Source organism: Protomyctophum parallelum (genome assembly GCF_964188405.1).
Source record: "Protomyctophum parallelum genome assembly, chromosome: 8".
NCBI classification, from domain to species: domain Eukaryota; kingdom Metazoa; phylum Chordata; class Actinopteri; order Myctophiformes; family Myctophidae; genus Protomyctophum; species Protomyctophum parallelum.
This window is the reverse complement of record NC_139703.1, coordinates 15,807,687-15,823,807: the sequence shown is the minus strand read 5'-3', so window position 1 is coordinate 15,823,807 and position 16,121 is coordinate 15,807,687.

The following is a 16,121-nucleotide window of genomic DNA, read 5'->3' as shown; positions in this document are numbered from 1 at the left end:
TTTCTTGAAGTGTCCGTTTTGGTCATGCGGGCATGTAGGCTACTTAAGTAGCTGAAGTAGGCTATAGCCTACTATATAATATCAATTTAACTTTCTCAGGTATTAAAATACTTTTACTGTACCCCACTACATCTCAGAGGATAATATTGTATTTACTCCACTACAATTATGAAAACTAATAGGCCTACTTATAGTTATTTGGTAGATTTTGATTATTTTTGAAGGGCGCTAGCCCCTCTATAGGCCTACAGCTATTTGTCCTAACTTGTGTCACATTTTCCATTGACAATGAAAGCAGAATTTACGTCATAATTATGTGTCTGAGCAAACCTTTTTTTAACACAAACATTAAATGCTATTGACAATGAAAGGAAAATTTAGGTCAGTGGTTCCCAAAGTGGGGTCCGGGGACCCCTAGGGGTCCTTGAGGGAGCTCCAGGGGGTCCCCACATCACCTAATCAACATGAGTTAGACTTTAATATATTAGCGCCCCTCACTTCACACAGGTGTGATTTTTTTCAAAACCACACTAACCACTATACAGTAGCCTATATATTTCGGCTATATACAAGCTCACAAATTCACAATCTAGATTGGCTACAATTACTTTTATACATTTTGATTTTTGAACTTGTGAAATGAGACATTCTGCACAATGAGTACTTTTACTTGTGATACTTTTACTCAAGTAGGCCTAAACATGGACTTCTACTTGTAAGTTAACAGAGTATACTGTAACTACATTGCGGTATCGATACTTTTACTTTTACTAAAACATGTGAATATACGTTTTCCACCACTGGTTTTGGGACAAAATACTGCGAGTTAATACGGGTCATTGTGGTGGAGTGGCTGAATTAACGAGGTTAAGTACTTCTTCACTGAATTCAAAGCAAACAAGCAAAGCTGTCAACACAAGCTGTGCTACATGGCATCATATAAACGAGGCGGTGCAGCATTCATGGCAGCTTGCCATAACTGTATATTGGATCTAACATAATTGTTTCTTTATATTGTATTTAAACAAGGCGACAGTCCAGGGAACAATACCGTATCTCATTTTCTAATGTGTCCTCGGCTGTCCTGAAGAGATAATTAAGAGAGATAATTAATCTTTGAGGAGAAAAGGTCAAAGGTAAAATGGTCACAATATGATGGTCAATCAAAATATGATTGAAATATGAGCGATTTTGGTGCAGTCAGTGTTTGCACCTCCAATTGATTTGTTTAAATGTTACTTTGAAACTATGAGGATTCATAAAAAATGCATGAAGTTGTTTTTGTTTTGTTTCTCTTTCTACCAAAGGCAACTAAGTTTGCACACATCCCCAACCAAGCTACTGAACAAAACAGTTAAAAATAGTGACATTAAAGTTTTATCTTCTTTTGAAATGCAAAAATTATTATTGTGTCATTGTCACGCCGTTTGTTTACCCTGGCAGCAGGTCTATTATGAGATCAAAAAGATGTCTTCCTAATTAGCTACTAAGGGAGAACACATCCGGAAGTACGACTGTGCGCCTTACTGCTTAATGCTTATTAACATGTTTATAAGCATTTGATTAAAACACGGGCTGGTCTCAGTTATTCAAGGATATGGAATAAAACCCTCCACACAATTCAGAAATCCGTCCGCTCAAGAGTAAAGTATTGTTGCTATTCCACATCATATAGATATTTATTTTCTATATTTTAGTAATTCTCTACATTCACCAACAAGAAACATGCCTCCAAAGTAACTAGGACTGAGTTGGAGTTGTGTTTGTTTTTATTTTTATTTCTTCATGAAAATCGAACAGTAGAATACATCACTAGGATGTGGCCATGGCTAAGAATAGGCTGAGGCCTCATGACAAATTCACAAAATCTGCTCGTTTTAAGTCTCTGCAGTGCAAGGAATATGCTTTGTACATTGTTGCATTTCATAAATCTTGATGCACGTGTTTCTTTTTTCTCTGAATTCACTCATGTCTTTGAATAAGTCAGTGATAACTGGCAGACTCAGCCTTTTGGAAATTCCTGGAAATTCCTTAGAATAACCTCCTTGCCAGGGAACCTTCATGGATATGGATAGGTTCCTGACAATTGATAAAACCTTTTGTCCCCAAAGCTGGGCTCAGTTCAGTGATTTTTTGTGTATATATATATATATATTAAGAACCACTGGGGCAGATTTGTTATATTTTATGGTGCTAAGAAAGAGGATTTGTACAAGAGTCAGCAGAGCATAGTGAAGTGAAAGGGTCATAATTGACTTTCCTCTCTATTGCAAGGGAAGTGACACTGATTGGGACAGGCAGCATCATTAAAATAAAGCCTTGCATGCATTTGACACTGAGCAAACCTGTATGGAGAGTTCAGCTAATAAACCACGGCCTGATCAAATACTTCATAATCATCAGTTATTCATTCATTATTTTCAAAGGCATCTTGTTAGGATCCAAGAAGCTGCAGAGCTGATGAGTTCTGAACATATGCGTTAAAATCCTCTGTTAATTTAACTCAATTGTACAAATTGCATTTATACATTTAACTCAGAGTTAAATTCAGACTCATATCAGGATTTGATTGTATTAATCCACTCATCAGATATAACATTGCTGCTATGGGCGTCAAAACATTATGACCTCTTTCTAATATCCCAAAGTTAACAAACTGTTTGCATAAAACATGCATCTCATTGCAGCCTACTATTGTACAAAGTGTTAACGCCCACAAGCCCTAACCCATTTAGTATTTGAACCAGCACCAGTTTTATTTCTCGAATTAGCAAACATTTGCTTTTGCCTTTTCGCTGGAAAAAACATGTTTGTAATTCACAAACTATATATTGCATTATATTAAATCAAAATGACTGTATAGAATGTGTGTCACATTCTTTAGTGAGTGATTTAGCATCGCTTTCTAAGCATGAATGAAAAGGCTCAGCCTCTGGTCTAATAAGCTATCACCTTGAAGCTGGATTCTTCTTTTATATCTGAAGACACATCTGGGTCACTGCTGTATTAAACACTTGAGGGAATATTCGTGGATATATCATGGATTATTATTTCAGTGTCTCAAGCTAAGAAAACCATTAACAGTGACTTAACCCATTAAGACCTGAGGCCAATTCTACAAATGTTTTCTAAATCAGCTTTCTGAAGAACTCATGTTGCTAGCTATATATCAGTGGTTCGTTTTCATGTCAAGGACCCCCAAAATCTATTTAGCCACGGACCCCCATCTCCAAATATTTTGTTCCAGGGACTCCTCAGAAGCAAAGGGTTGAGTTTAAAATGCTTTGAAAAAATATATGACACACACTAATACATATTTTATAATGTTTCTAAAATAAAAAATTACACAGTGCTTTCCCAGATTGAATGGTCTAAAAGAGTTGATTCATCACATTTTCTCATATAATTTCGAAGGCAGCAATGGCTCAGGAGTTAAAGCCTGTGCCCTGTGAAAGTCCAGGAATCAAATGGTTTGAATTTTATTTCTCCTGGCATCATTTCAAAGTTTTCTTGTGCTAGACACTGAACACCCAACCGCTCCCGACGAGCAGGATGGTGTCGTTCATGGCTGCTCCACTGTATTTCAGATGAAAATAACTCATACTTTAAAGCACTTTGAAAAAAGGTGCTATAATGCAGAGTTTGCAGACCTATAGCTTACTCTTTACATTATATTAATACAGTGTTAGTTGAACAAGTAGAAAGAAAAAGTAAAGTCACTTAATTTCCACACATCTTTACCATGCACCCATTTTAGGAAGTCATTTTTCTCAAATAGGTTTATTTATTTTCCATTTTTTTATCCCACGGTTTTGTAACCCATTTCTTTCACCTGGTGCCAATTGCCTAAGCTGGATGCTACTCTCCCTCTGCCAACCTGGGGAGAGCCCCAAACTGGGGCACCAGGGTTTGGGTGCTGATGACGTGGAAGACAGAATACCTGTACTGTGTTTCCATCTAGCTATTATCCCCATTTTGTTTGGTCGGAGGCTGCGATCCTCTCTCTTACCTTAAGTATGGTACTTAATCAACTTGATTCATAAAAAAATTAGCCACAGCAACATTTACGCTTTGTGGTTTAAATGTAAATGAGACAGCCTAGAAATAATTTCTGCTTTCATCTGCATCATCCTCTCTGAGAGAGGGGGGGCTGACAAGGAGGAAGGAGAAAAGCGCCTCTGGTCGGATTCAAACTGAGGTCAGCTAGTGAGAAACGTGTGCTCTCACTCAGTGATCCACCAGGGCACCCCATCTGCTGCTGTTTTACAACTAGTTTGTGTTACAGTTTGACTGCTGTGATGCAGTCAAACTATCTTGAGGGTGATCCTGGAGAATGAAGATAGCTCATGATGGAGAGAGGCTTCAGTAAATGTCAATAAAGCCTTTTTCATGAGGATGAATTTTGAATTTCTCCAATTATTTATGCTATGTTTTCTGCAATGTGGATAATAATAAATAAAAAAATAAAAAATACAAAAAAATAAAAATAATAATAAAATAAAACCTACCCCTCAGATAATTGTAACTGCTTAAATTAGCCTGACAGACAGAATGTGTCTGAACTGAACAAAACAGACATAGGCTACTGTGTGATTTTTATTTCTTATGCAATGTGTAATCTGAGAATGGAATTTGCCATAATTTTGAGGGCTCTCTCTGCAAGTACAGGAACTCAGGGAGCAGTTCAAACAGAGAGCATTTCAAAAGACAGAAGAATTCCAGTAGTAGAAGCACCTCAACATTCACAACTCCAATAACACCAGAAGGGTGTGTTAAGACCTTGGAAACAATCTGTAATGTCACACAATTCTCAGCACTAAATTCTAATTCCTAGCATTAGGGTGTGTCTGGGGTTGATGCTGTGACATTGTTTATGCCTTTTATAGAAATAATTTGATGTTGCCTGTCGGCATGAAACATTAAGGATCATGGACAAGAGGAGATTGATGCGTTTGTCTGTGGGAAGTAAGTGATTAGAGGCTGAGGTGGTGATCTTTGCATTGGCTAAGAGTACAAAGTGCATGATGAAAATATATTGCCTTTCTCATCTCTGTGAAGATACTTGAAACGCCCTGCTGCAGGTCAATAATGCAGCCCAGCTCCTGAATGGAACGAATCAACGATGACTACTTTGCAACCCTAAATCATTCACACAATCCCCAAGTTTAATACTATGTTTTAATACTCTATTTCAAAAGTGAAAGTGCAAGGGCCATGTCCAAAATCCAATCTTTGTGTTGGACAATTTACAATTCCAAAGACTTACTCTTGCATGAAAACAAAATGTCTTGAATGTAGGCCATTTGTGTGACCGATAATAATCCGCTGGTCACTCCTTAAAGATTATTTCACAAAATTAATTCCACTCCCTGCATTACCTCATTGATTTCTTCTCTTTTACAAGCTTTACAAGTTGTGTTTTTGGATTTGGCTGTGGTTATTTGTGATTAAAAGGTCAGAAAATGCACAAAAGCAGTATAATAATATGTCAATGAATTCTTAAAATACATTTCTAAACTTGACAACAAAACAGTTTTCCTAAACATACATTGTCATGTACGTGTATCAAAAATATCATTTCAATGTCTAATTAGTGTAAGCAGGACATGAATGTTATGGACAGTCAGTTACAGTTGCAACTGGATTCAGCATTCAATTATTTATGCAATTTCCTGAGGACTAACTATGTTTGTAGTAGGGATGTGTAAATGTGTCCAAAATGAAAATCGATTTGTATAATTCAATATTAATGATTAATCGATTAATCGTTTGGGGGGGGGGGGGGCTTAAAAAAAAAGAAAAAAAAAAATCTTTTTTCAAGATTTTATTTTATTTTATGAACCCTACAAATAAAGAAAATCTTCCCCCCAAGCAAGGGGTACCTAAGTCAAAAAAGTTTGGGAACCTCTGATGTAGATGATTAACAATAATTTTAACTCTTGAGAGTTAATAAGGGTCCATTTGGTTACTAACTCCATATTTTAAATGAGGACCACTGGTGGTCCCTGGACCACTGTTGAGCCAATATTGCCTTTTCAACAGATTTTCATTAAAAAAAAAAAAAAAAAAAAGATTTTCGATTATCGATTATTAATCGATTTCGGGTCCTATTAACGATAATCGATTAATCGGACCCATCCCTAGTTTGTAGCAGAACATTCTGTATGCCTAGTGGATATGGGTAGTCCTATAATTACATTCACATTTTGGTATAATATTCATGGGCATGTTTTAGTCAGGACAATATGGAGAGACAGTAAACTAAGTACAGAGAGAGGAGATGAGATGACACACAACACTATAGATGAGTTCAGTTCAGATTGTACGTCAACATATCAGGCATGCAGGGCCTCAACCCAGAGGAGTTCCTGTGAGAGCCTGTACCATCAATGATACTAGTCACTGCAACAATGGCCTTTTCACTCTGCCACCGTCTGGTAAATGACACCAGAGCAACAAGTCTGAATCCATCATGCTCAGGGACAGTTTCTATTCTATCCCCAGGCCATTAAAAGATAACCTGATATAAAATGTAACAGAATTACAGATTAACATTTATATTTCCATTTCTCATATTCATTGTTATTTTTTCAGTAGGCCTATTACGGCAATTTAGAATGAGTTTAATCCCCCCCGACACAACCATGCCTACAGTAGTTCTAGAATAAGATATGAACCCATGCTTGATAAAATAGTCATCAGAAAAACTGCAATTATTTCTTTGGAATTTGTACCTTATAGAGTTTGAACAATTAATGAATCAAAAGGATACTACACACTGAGTCCTTGGAGTGTCAGAAACAGAAATTACTTAATTTGGCTTGTGCTATACTCTCTGCAATCCCTAAAGGTCATACAAATTAAATTTACTTCAGTGGGAAGGTAGCTTTCTGAAGTTGTACCCTTAAGACATGCTTACATTATACCCAGTCCGTTGGGTACACCACAAATAAATACAGCAAGCACCCTTCAATGACAAAGCTACTCTAAGGAAAATACATAATCATTGGTTTTAGGAATACAAAGTAATGCTATATGCAAATTGTTTCAGAGTGAGAGAATTAGATGCAAATATAAATTACTTATAGCTTGAATTTTCAATGGAGAGTAGTCACAGCGAACACAAATATTCTCTAATTTACAACAAGACTTATCCAGGCCATAATTCACCTTAGGCCAAGTTTTACATATAGTTTGTTGTATATAATTAAGATTCCAGAAACATATTAATTTGTTTCATGCCTATATATATCTTGCATATTCATCAAGTCAAAGAATATATATATAACTATAATTTGATATACAGTACTGTATGTTCCTTTAAAAGGACCATGCTGACCTGTGTCAACAGTTTCACTGTACATAGAAACATTGCTCAGATGGCAGTGGAAAGTATTAATGCAGTATTATACAGTATTAACAGCTGACATTTTTACCATTGAGCTAATTCGTGTCAGCTCCTGTGTCTAGGTGAGACATGACCTTTGACACAAATCACACAATCTTATGTCTCAACAGAAGAGGAAGGGAGACAAAATACAACCACCCCAATTATATACATATTAAACATATTTATTTTTATTGACCTATCAAAGGCATTTTTATAAAGTCAATCATGAAAAACTATTCATGAAACTGATTGCAAGAAGTGTTCCAAAATACATCGTTAGTATTCTTATATATTGGTATGCCCATGCAGCAAACCTTCCAGGGAAAATGGGATAATGTCTCCACACAGTGGGCAATGGGGTCCGTCAAGGTCTGTTTATCTCCGAGTGTCATTAATCACCTTATGTATCCGTATTATTTAGTTATACTTAGCCCATATTGCAGGGTTACAACAATTAAGTTAAGAATATGGGGTAGAGTGGCTGGATGGTAACGGCAAGGTTGCCAGTTCAAACCCGGGCTCTCCCAGAGTTCGTGTCGAAGTGTCCTTGAGCAAGACACTGAATGAACCCCTAATTGCTTCTGATGTGCTGGTTGGCCTTGCATGGTTTCTGCTGCCATCGGTGTGTGAAAGTAATGCACAATCTATGTAAAGCGCCTTGGATAAAGGCACTATATAAATGCACCATTTACCATATTGCACATACAGTCAGTCCCTCCGATACAGTAGTGGACACTCATCATGCCATGGTTATCAATATGCTTATGCAGATAAATGTTTTGTCACTGAGTCAGGCAGCTGAGGTCATAAATCATAATTTATAACTTAGGCAAAATAATATGGCCTAAGTCTCCCTCTTGACATAGGCCATTGTTTTAATAGGGTGTAACAGGAAGGCCTTTTACATTAGGGCTCGGGCGATTTTACCAGAGGTGGCCAGCATCACCAGGTGGTGATTTAGGCCAAAAAGAAAAAAGTAAAAAAATGACCTAGGCAATTAGTTTAATAAGGTGACGATATGAAAGTCTAAATTTGTCAACAGAGGTAATAACAATGACAGTGTAAGACTATATGGGCCATATGAAAGTCTACATTTGTCAACAGAGGTAATAACAATGACAGTGTAAGACTATATGGGCCATATGAAAGTCTACATTTGTCAACAGAGGTAATAACAATGATTGTGTAAGACTATATGGGCCATATGAAAGTCTAATTTTGTCAACAGAGCTAATAACAATGACAGTGTAAGACTATATGGGCCATAAGAAAGTCTACATTTGTCAACAGAAGTAATAACAATGACAGTGTAAGACTATATGGGCCATAAGAAAGTCTACATTTGTCAACAGAAGTAATAACAATGACAGTGTAAGACTATATGGGCCATATGAAAGTCTACATTTGTCAACAGAGGTAATAACAATGACAGTGTAAGACTTTTCTCACCAATATGGGCCATTATTACATTATGAACTTTTATTACATTATGAGCTGCCTATTAAGGCAACTCATAATGTAACACGTCTTTTTTTGAAAAATCTGTTATTACGTTATGCGCTCATGATTTTATTACATTATGAGCTGATTATTACATTATGAGTTTTTATTACATTTAACTTATTACATTATGAGCCTTTTTGAGCCCTTATTACATTATGAGTTGCTATTACATTATGAGTTGCTACACACCTTTAGTGTTCTGTCTCTCAGATGCCACTCTAGTTGTGTCTAAGGAATTAAAATATCTTTGACATATCCTCTCAGAGAATCTCTGGGATGACAGTGACATCCAACAACAGTGTCGCAAAATATGCTCAGGCCAATATGCTTTTAAGAAAAATGTCTATGTGCTCAGTAATGTAAAATGTGCACTATTCAGAGAATATGGTCCTCTTACAGCGTGAAAAGCATGCAACGGCTTAGAGTGGCATACAACAATGCCATGAGGATACTTCTCTGTGTTCCTAGGTGGCATAGTGCGAGTCAGTTGTTTACTTCTATTGGTGTGCCCACCTGTGAGGCTTTGTTAAGACAACAACAATTTTATGCAACAGCTGGAGGTGTCTATAACGGCATCATAGTGGTGCTAACAAACCCTATCAAGAGCTGTTACCGGGTCACGTCCAGGCTGCGCAAGCACAGCCTGCTGCTGATTAGGTAGGCTACTTTGTTTTGTTGTTTGTCTCTCTTATGTTTTTGTATGTTTTAGTATGTTACTAACACACCCAATGGTAACAGAATCCATTGTAAAATCTATTATATCAATTATTTGGGGTTCCAACCATATACTGACATACAGTATCTAATAGTGGTTTCATTGCAAACCGACCACTAGGGGGAGAGCCAAATTAGTTTGCAATGGTTTTTGAAAACCTTATGCCCATACCTAACACCATGCCAAAATTCAAAAAGTAGTTACAAAGTGCTTAATTGTTATGATTTTTTACATATTAAATCCCAGTTTATAGGCATTTTAGCTCATTTTAGCCAGGTTGTTCGTTGTTCCTAAAATTCCTAAATGTAATTTAGCACAAATAGTAACAGAATCCATTGTAAAATCTCTTTTATCAATTATTTTGGTTTTCAACCATTCATAGTATCCAATATTTTAGTCTGTGCAAACAGACCACTAGGGGGCGAGGCACGCCCAACGCGTTGGCACAGCTTTTTGAAAACCTTATACCCATACCTAACACCACACCAAAATTCAGAAACTAGTCACCAAAAGCCAAATCTTTACAAGTCCGCCCCCTGCTATATGGGCTTCTGCCTGAAATAAAGATTATAAGTTATAGGCTATTGTATTAACATAGGCAGGCTACTCTACTATACATATTGGACAAAATGTAAATTTTAATTTAAAAAAATAATAAAATGTTACATAATGCTGCTTTAACTGTTGTGAAACAAAATGCAAGACACCTGGACACCTGGCAGAGCAGATCTGATTTTAATCAGTTAAACAAAACAAACAGTCCAAAGGGGCAGACACAATCCAATTTCCAGGCTAGACTAGCAACAAGCGTCCACTCCGAGAGTGGCCAGGGTATATGGTCTGAATGTGATTCCAGGCTAATATCCAACAATTACAGGCACAATAGAAAATATATTACATACCAGCTGGTTACAATTGGCTTCTAAAGCTTGTGGGAAGAGAATACTGTAACTATCAACCCCAAATTATCCCACATTTTAACCACGAGTCTTTATAAACAACTCACAAGCAAATTCTCTTTGACCTAAGGAATCGGATACAATGCAAAACCTTGTATCAATTGTTGCAGAAGCATGATTTGCTTTGGTCCAATCTTTAAAGCAAATTAGATTACATCATTTCATTATTTCAGTTATCTGACAAAGATCGTGATATAATTAGATATTAATTTCATAATGAACTTTGATCATGAACACACAGCACCATGTCTGCCTAGAGCCCTTCTTCAGTGTTTCAAACGGCTGCTGCTGAGAGCTCCAAGAAGCTTCAGTGCAAGTCAGATGTTTGCTAGTGTCAGGGTACCCACCCACCTGCTCTGCTACAGCAGCATCTTGCAATGGGTCTGGTCCACAAGATTCGATACACCACCAAGATACCCATGTACCTGTCTAAATACTTCCTTAATGTAAACGAAGTCCACACCCACAACACCAGAGGGAGTGCAACAAACCATGTACAACCCAGATTCGGCACAAACAAGGGACTAAATTCTTTTCGCTCCTATGCCACAAAAATGTGGAACGCCCTACCAACAGTCATTAAGACATGTGAATCCCTTGACTCCTTCAAAACCGCTCTCAAAGGGCACCTACGGATGGCTGCAATTCGAAACTGGCCTCTGTAAAATCTGAAATTCTTTGGGCTATTTAAGGCAGTGCAATACCAGACTCAACCCACGACTTGAATAGTCGTTTGCATTTCCGACTGATCATTTACCGTGTTTTGGTTGCCTTCTCTAACTATTTTATGTAAATTTTGGCCCGCCCTGATTTGCCTTCCCACCCAGTCTGGCTCTGTATTATAATGTGTGCGCCCTGTGCTTTTTCAGACCGCACACCATGCCTGAACAAAATGTCATCACATGCACGTCACAGACACACTGATGGCACACACACACACACACACACACACACACACACACACACGCACACGCACGCATGCACGCACGTGCGCACGCACACACGTACACACACACAGATTCACTCACAAGATGAAAAAGATACCAGCCACACTGTCAAGGCTGTTAAACATTACTGAAGATTATTTTTAGAATGATTAATGTCATGTTATCATAAAAACCTTGGTGTTTTGCAAACTTGGGGGGCCCGGCCCCACTTATCCTCCCGGCTCACCAGTGGGCCCTGGCCCACAGGTTGAAAACCAGTGTTTATCTGAGTCTAAGACGATCTGAGGAAGATCTAAAATGCCCCGACGGCGGGGAGGGCTGGGGAGATGTCAACTGAGGTCTACTGTAGCTTGAACCTTATAGGAGTATGCCAGGAGGATTTATCCTCACTTCTCCTCTGATATTAAGTGACACTAAATTAATAAGTATCTATCATTGAGGACAACACTCATTTGTGTTATTTGTGTTAATCTTTGGTAAACCATTACTGGAGAGATGCTATCAAGAAAATATGTCTGATAAGCATCATGTATGCAATACAACTACATGTTTGTTTGTTTTTTACTCTGATAGCGCAATAGATTGTGACTACTTGGCCAAGCACTTGTTTGTTATTTACATCTGGCCATGACATTACAAAAAAATATTTATTTTTTTATTTATTTTTTCAAGTGGGTCCAGAATAGGATGAAAACCACTGAGATAGACTCCATAGCTTGCAGAGACTCTCTGACACTCCTACTTCCAAAGATGTGCCAACATCAGCCTTGGGGATGGAGCTCATGAGCCCCCATATATGTGACCAAATTTGACTGGGAGACTGCCATTGGATTTCTTTTTTTCATTTTCATTTTTTCATTTCATATCAAAGCAGGGAATCATAGCTTCAAATTGACATATTGGTTGTTCAGTATGACCCACCAGTTTTGGAGATATGGCTTATAGAGTGATGTCTTGCAGAAAACAGCGAGTTGAGAAAACAGGCTTGAAAGGTTCACTTCTGTGGTTGGCAGTCTCTCAGTCAAATCTGGTCACATATTATTATACCCCAGGGATATTTTATAAAGGAAGTTAAGGTCAGTGTTTTACAGGCGTACATGTCATGTGTAGGTGAGGTAAGGACCCAAACGCAGGACAGTCAGGCAAGAATTGGTGTTTTAATTCAGAAGACAGGTGAACATGAACAACTTAAAAACAGACTGAAACAGGTGACAGGATACAATGACTCAACAAAGACTGACTGGGGAACAAGACTGATATACACATGAGGGTTGATTACAAAATGAGACACAGCTGGAGCAAACAAACAGAACCATGAAAACTAGACCAGGGAACAAAACAGAAATACAAGACCTAGACTGTACAATAAATGACAAAGGTCTGTGACTGTGACAGTACACTCACACCTGCTATTTTAAGTGATCCCACTGACTCTAGAGTAGAATAAAATACATGAGCACATTTCTTTCCCAGTGTCCCATTGAAACACAAACTACAGTATAATATGTACTACATTTGGCACAAACAGTAGCTACCAATCAGTATTAAAACCCTGTTTGACGGTCAGTGTCACATGACTGAGACTCACAAGATCAATTATCTACAACAAACACGTGGGTTCATTTTGGCTGTGTTGTATAGGCCCCTCAATGTGTGACAATTGTGGGTTTGATCAGATGCTGCATTCATGATCAGAATAGAATATTAAAAATCACACCTGTGTGAAGTGAGGGGTGCTCTTATCATCCTACATTATGACGTAAATTCTCCATTCATTGTCAATGGGAATTTAATGTTTGTGTAAAACAAAAATACTGATTTGTTCGTTCACATATGACGTAAATTCTCCATTCATTGTCTATGGGAATGTAATGTTTGTGAAATCTGTATGAAAATCTACACTAATAGCTGAATATAGGAAGGCCCCTCAAAAATCTGAATGATGACGATCTCCAGAGATTATGTGTACCAATTTGTGTGAGTTTTGGACAAAATGTATATAGGAATAGTGGCAGAAAGTATGTTTAGAAGAAAGGCTGGATTGAAAATCAGGCTGGACACCATGAGGCTGATTTGAAAAAATCACACCCGTGTGAAGTGAGTGGTGCAACTCCATGTGGGGGTTCTTGGGGGGGGGGGTGGTTCTGACCCACAGGAACGCACGCAGGGTGCCGGCCCGGTTCCGGCGAACCTCCCCGCGTCCGAAATGGTTGAGAAATGACAGAGTTACCGTGTGGCGGTCCCTCTACTATACCCTCTACTCGGTATAGTCTACTGTACTGTACTGTACTGTACTGTACTGTACTGTACTGTACTGTACTGTACTGTACTGTACTGTACTGTACTGTACTGTACTGTACTGTACTGTACTGTACTGTACTGTCACTGTAATGTACTGGCACCCCCGAAAGCATCATATATACAGTTAATACGTGCGTGTGTGTGTTTGTGTGTGCGTTAGGTTGCGCACAGGTGGTGAAAAACAACCATGCTGTTTTCGTGCTCATACCCAGACACCCAGCCAGCCACCCAGCCAGCCACCCACCCACACACATAGCTCCGTAAGGGAGTGGTTGCACCACTCAAAGATCTGTTTGAGTGTCTTAATTTATTGGCCTACTGGCTTCGTGCCAAAAATAATGTTTGACACCAATCGTTCGTCGTTCCAGTGATTTGCAAGATTAGTTCTGGATTCTTTGGCCTGACCGAGATGAATTCACAAAACAATAGGGATCATAAAGGAGTTTATTACAGGTAAAGTACTATACAGAATGAATGCCACTATTGTTCTTGTTCATTCCAGAATGTTACAAACAAACATGACACTAACATTTTTGCTGTAAACTGTATGTGAAAACCCATGCAACAAAATCAGTGATAAGGCTGTATTTGACAGGCTCAAAATACAGAATCAAGCTTCATGATTGTCACGCTTAATAGGAGTCATTCGTCTCTGCAGGAATTCATGATGGTTATTCTGGAAGTGAGATAAGCATCAATGTGCATGATGCTTATCCAATCCCCCTAATGTGTGATTTATACTATACATGTTACATGTTGTGAGTTGTAAATCTGCTATTTTGGGTGTGTGGCACGGCACACAACCCAGTATATACAGTAGGCCTACTTATTAGGCATTTAGTTGCCTCCCTCCTTGCGGACCTCTGAATATACAGAAGTTATCAGCCTAGACAGGTTGCATATATATATGCAACCTGTATATATATATTTGTGTTTAAATGAGAAATCTTCCCTGGTTGCAAGCACTCTTTTGCAATTAAGATGAACATCAGACACAACAACAAAGTTGTCTTTGTTGAATCCATCCTTTGTCTGTGTAATGCAAAAACAGTAATCACAACATTGTGCAGTGTGTTTAAACGAAGGTAGGCCTAAAACCTTTATTGCTGACTCCCATGGCCTTGATTCCTGTGCTGTGATAGGAGAAGGATATCAAATGGAACACAACCACCCTAAAGACTAATCATTGTGTATATTCCTGCACTATACCTGCATCGAGTGACCTTGGTACATAGAATTTGATCTATTGAAGATTCTGACCTTCAAATGTACATCATTTTTGTTTTGATTGTATTGCTGTATTGTTCTTTCTGCTTTGGCAATGTAAACGTATGTTTTCTCATGCCAATAAAGCCCTTTGAATTTAATTGAATTGAATTGATTCCCCTCTTGGGCTTAAATTCAGATTTGTGGATGAGATGTGTGTATGTGAAGCACAGAGGGGACCTGGATAGCACATATGTTCAGCTAAATGAGTTCAAACACTACGCACTCAGAGTGATGAAACGCCCCATCACTGGTGAATGTTGTCAATGCTTCATTACAACAGCCGCAGTGCCATTAGAGTACTGATGCTATAGCTCCCACAAAACACACCTGCATTACAGAGGAGGGCAAAAAAGAGAAGAATGTTTTTCTCTGCTGAGGTTGACAGACAGAGAATGGAATGATTTAGATACTTATAAGTTATAGCTTTTACATTTCTTTGAGGGCTAGAAAAGATTCACTATATTGTCTTACAGAGAGGACGTATAGGGCCTTAGTCCTACTCCTCCTCCCAGCCCAAATCACACCTTGGAAAGCACGAGTGTCTATTTCAAACAAAGTGTTTTTTGACTGGGGGGTCATATTTTGACAGCAGGAATTGCCTGTCATAATTTGACCCCCCAGTATCGGGATGTATTAGGATGTTGATATTCATTCATCAGCCAACACTCCCCACTCACAGGTAGTAACCCCCCGAAGGGGGGACGTATAGGGCCTTAGTCCTACTCCTCCTCCCAGCCCAAATCACGCCAGACACTGCAATCCTAATCCAATTCTTTTAACAAAATCGCGTTTTTGACCCTTTGAAGCAGGGGTGCCCACTGCCCGCAACTATTTGACTTGAGAGATACTTTCATCTGCGGTCAACGCAACTCTGGCGATAGGTGTTAACGGTTTTGTCGAATTGCTAATGGAGGACCATCCTACTATAAATGCACCACGTCTCTGTGTGCGTGCGTGCGTGCGTGTGTGTCTGTCTGCGTGTGTACGGTTGTAATGCACGTAACTCGAGAACCGTTTGCCTCACCTACTTCACATTC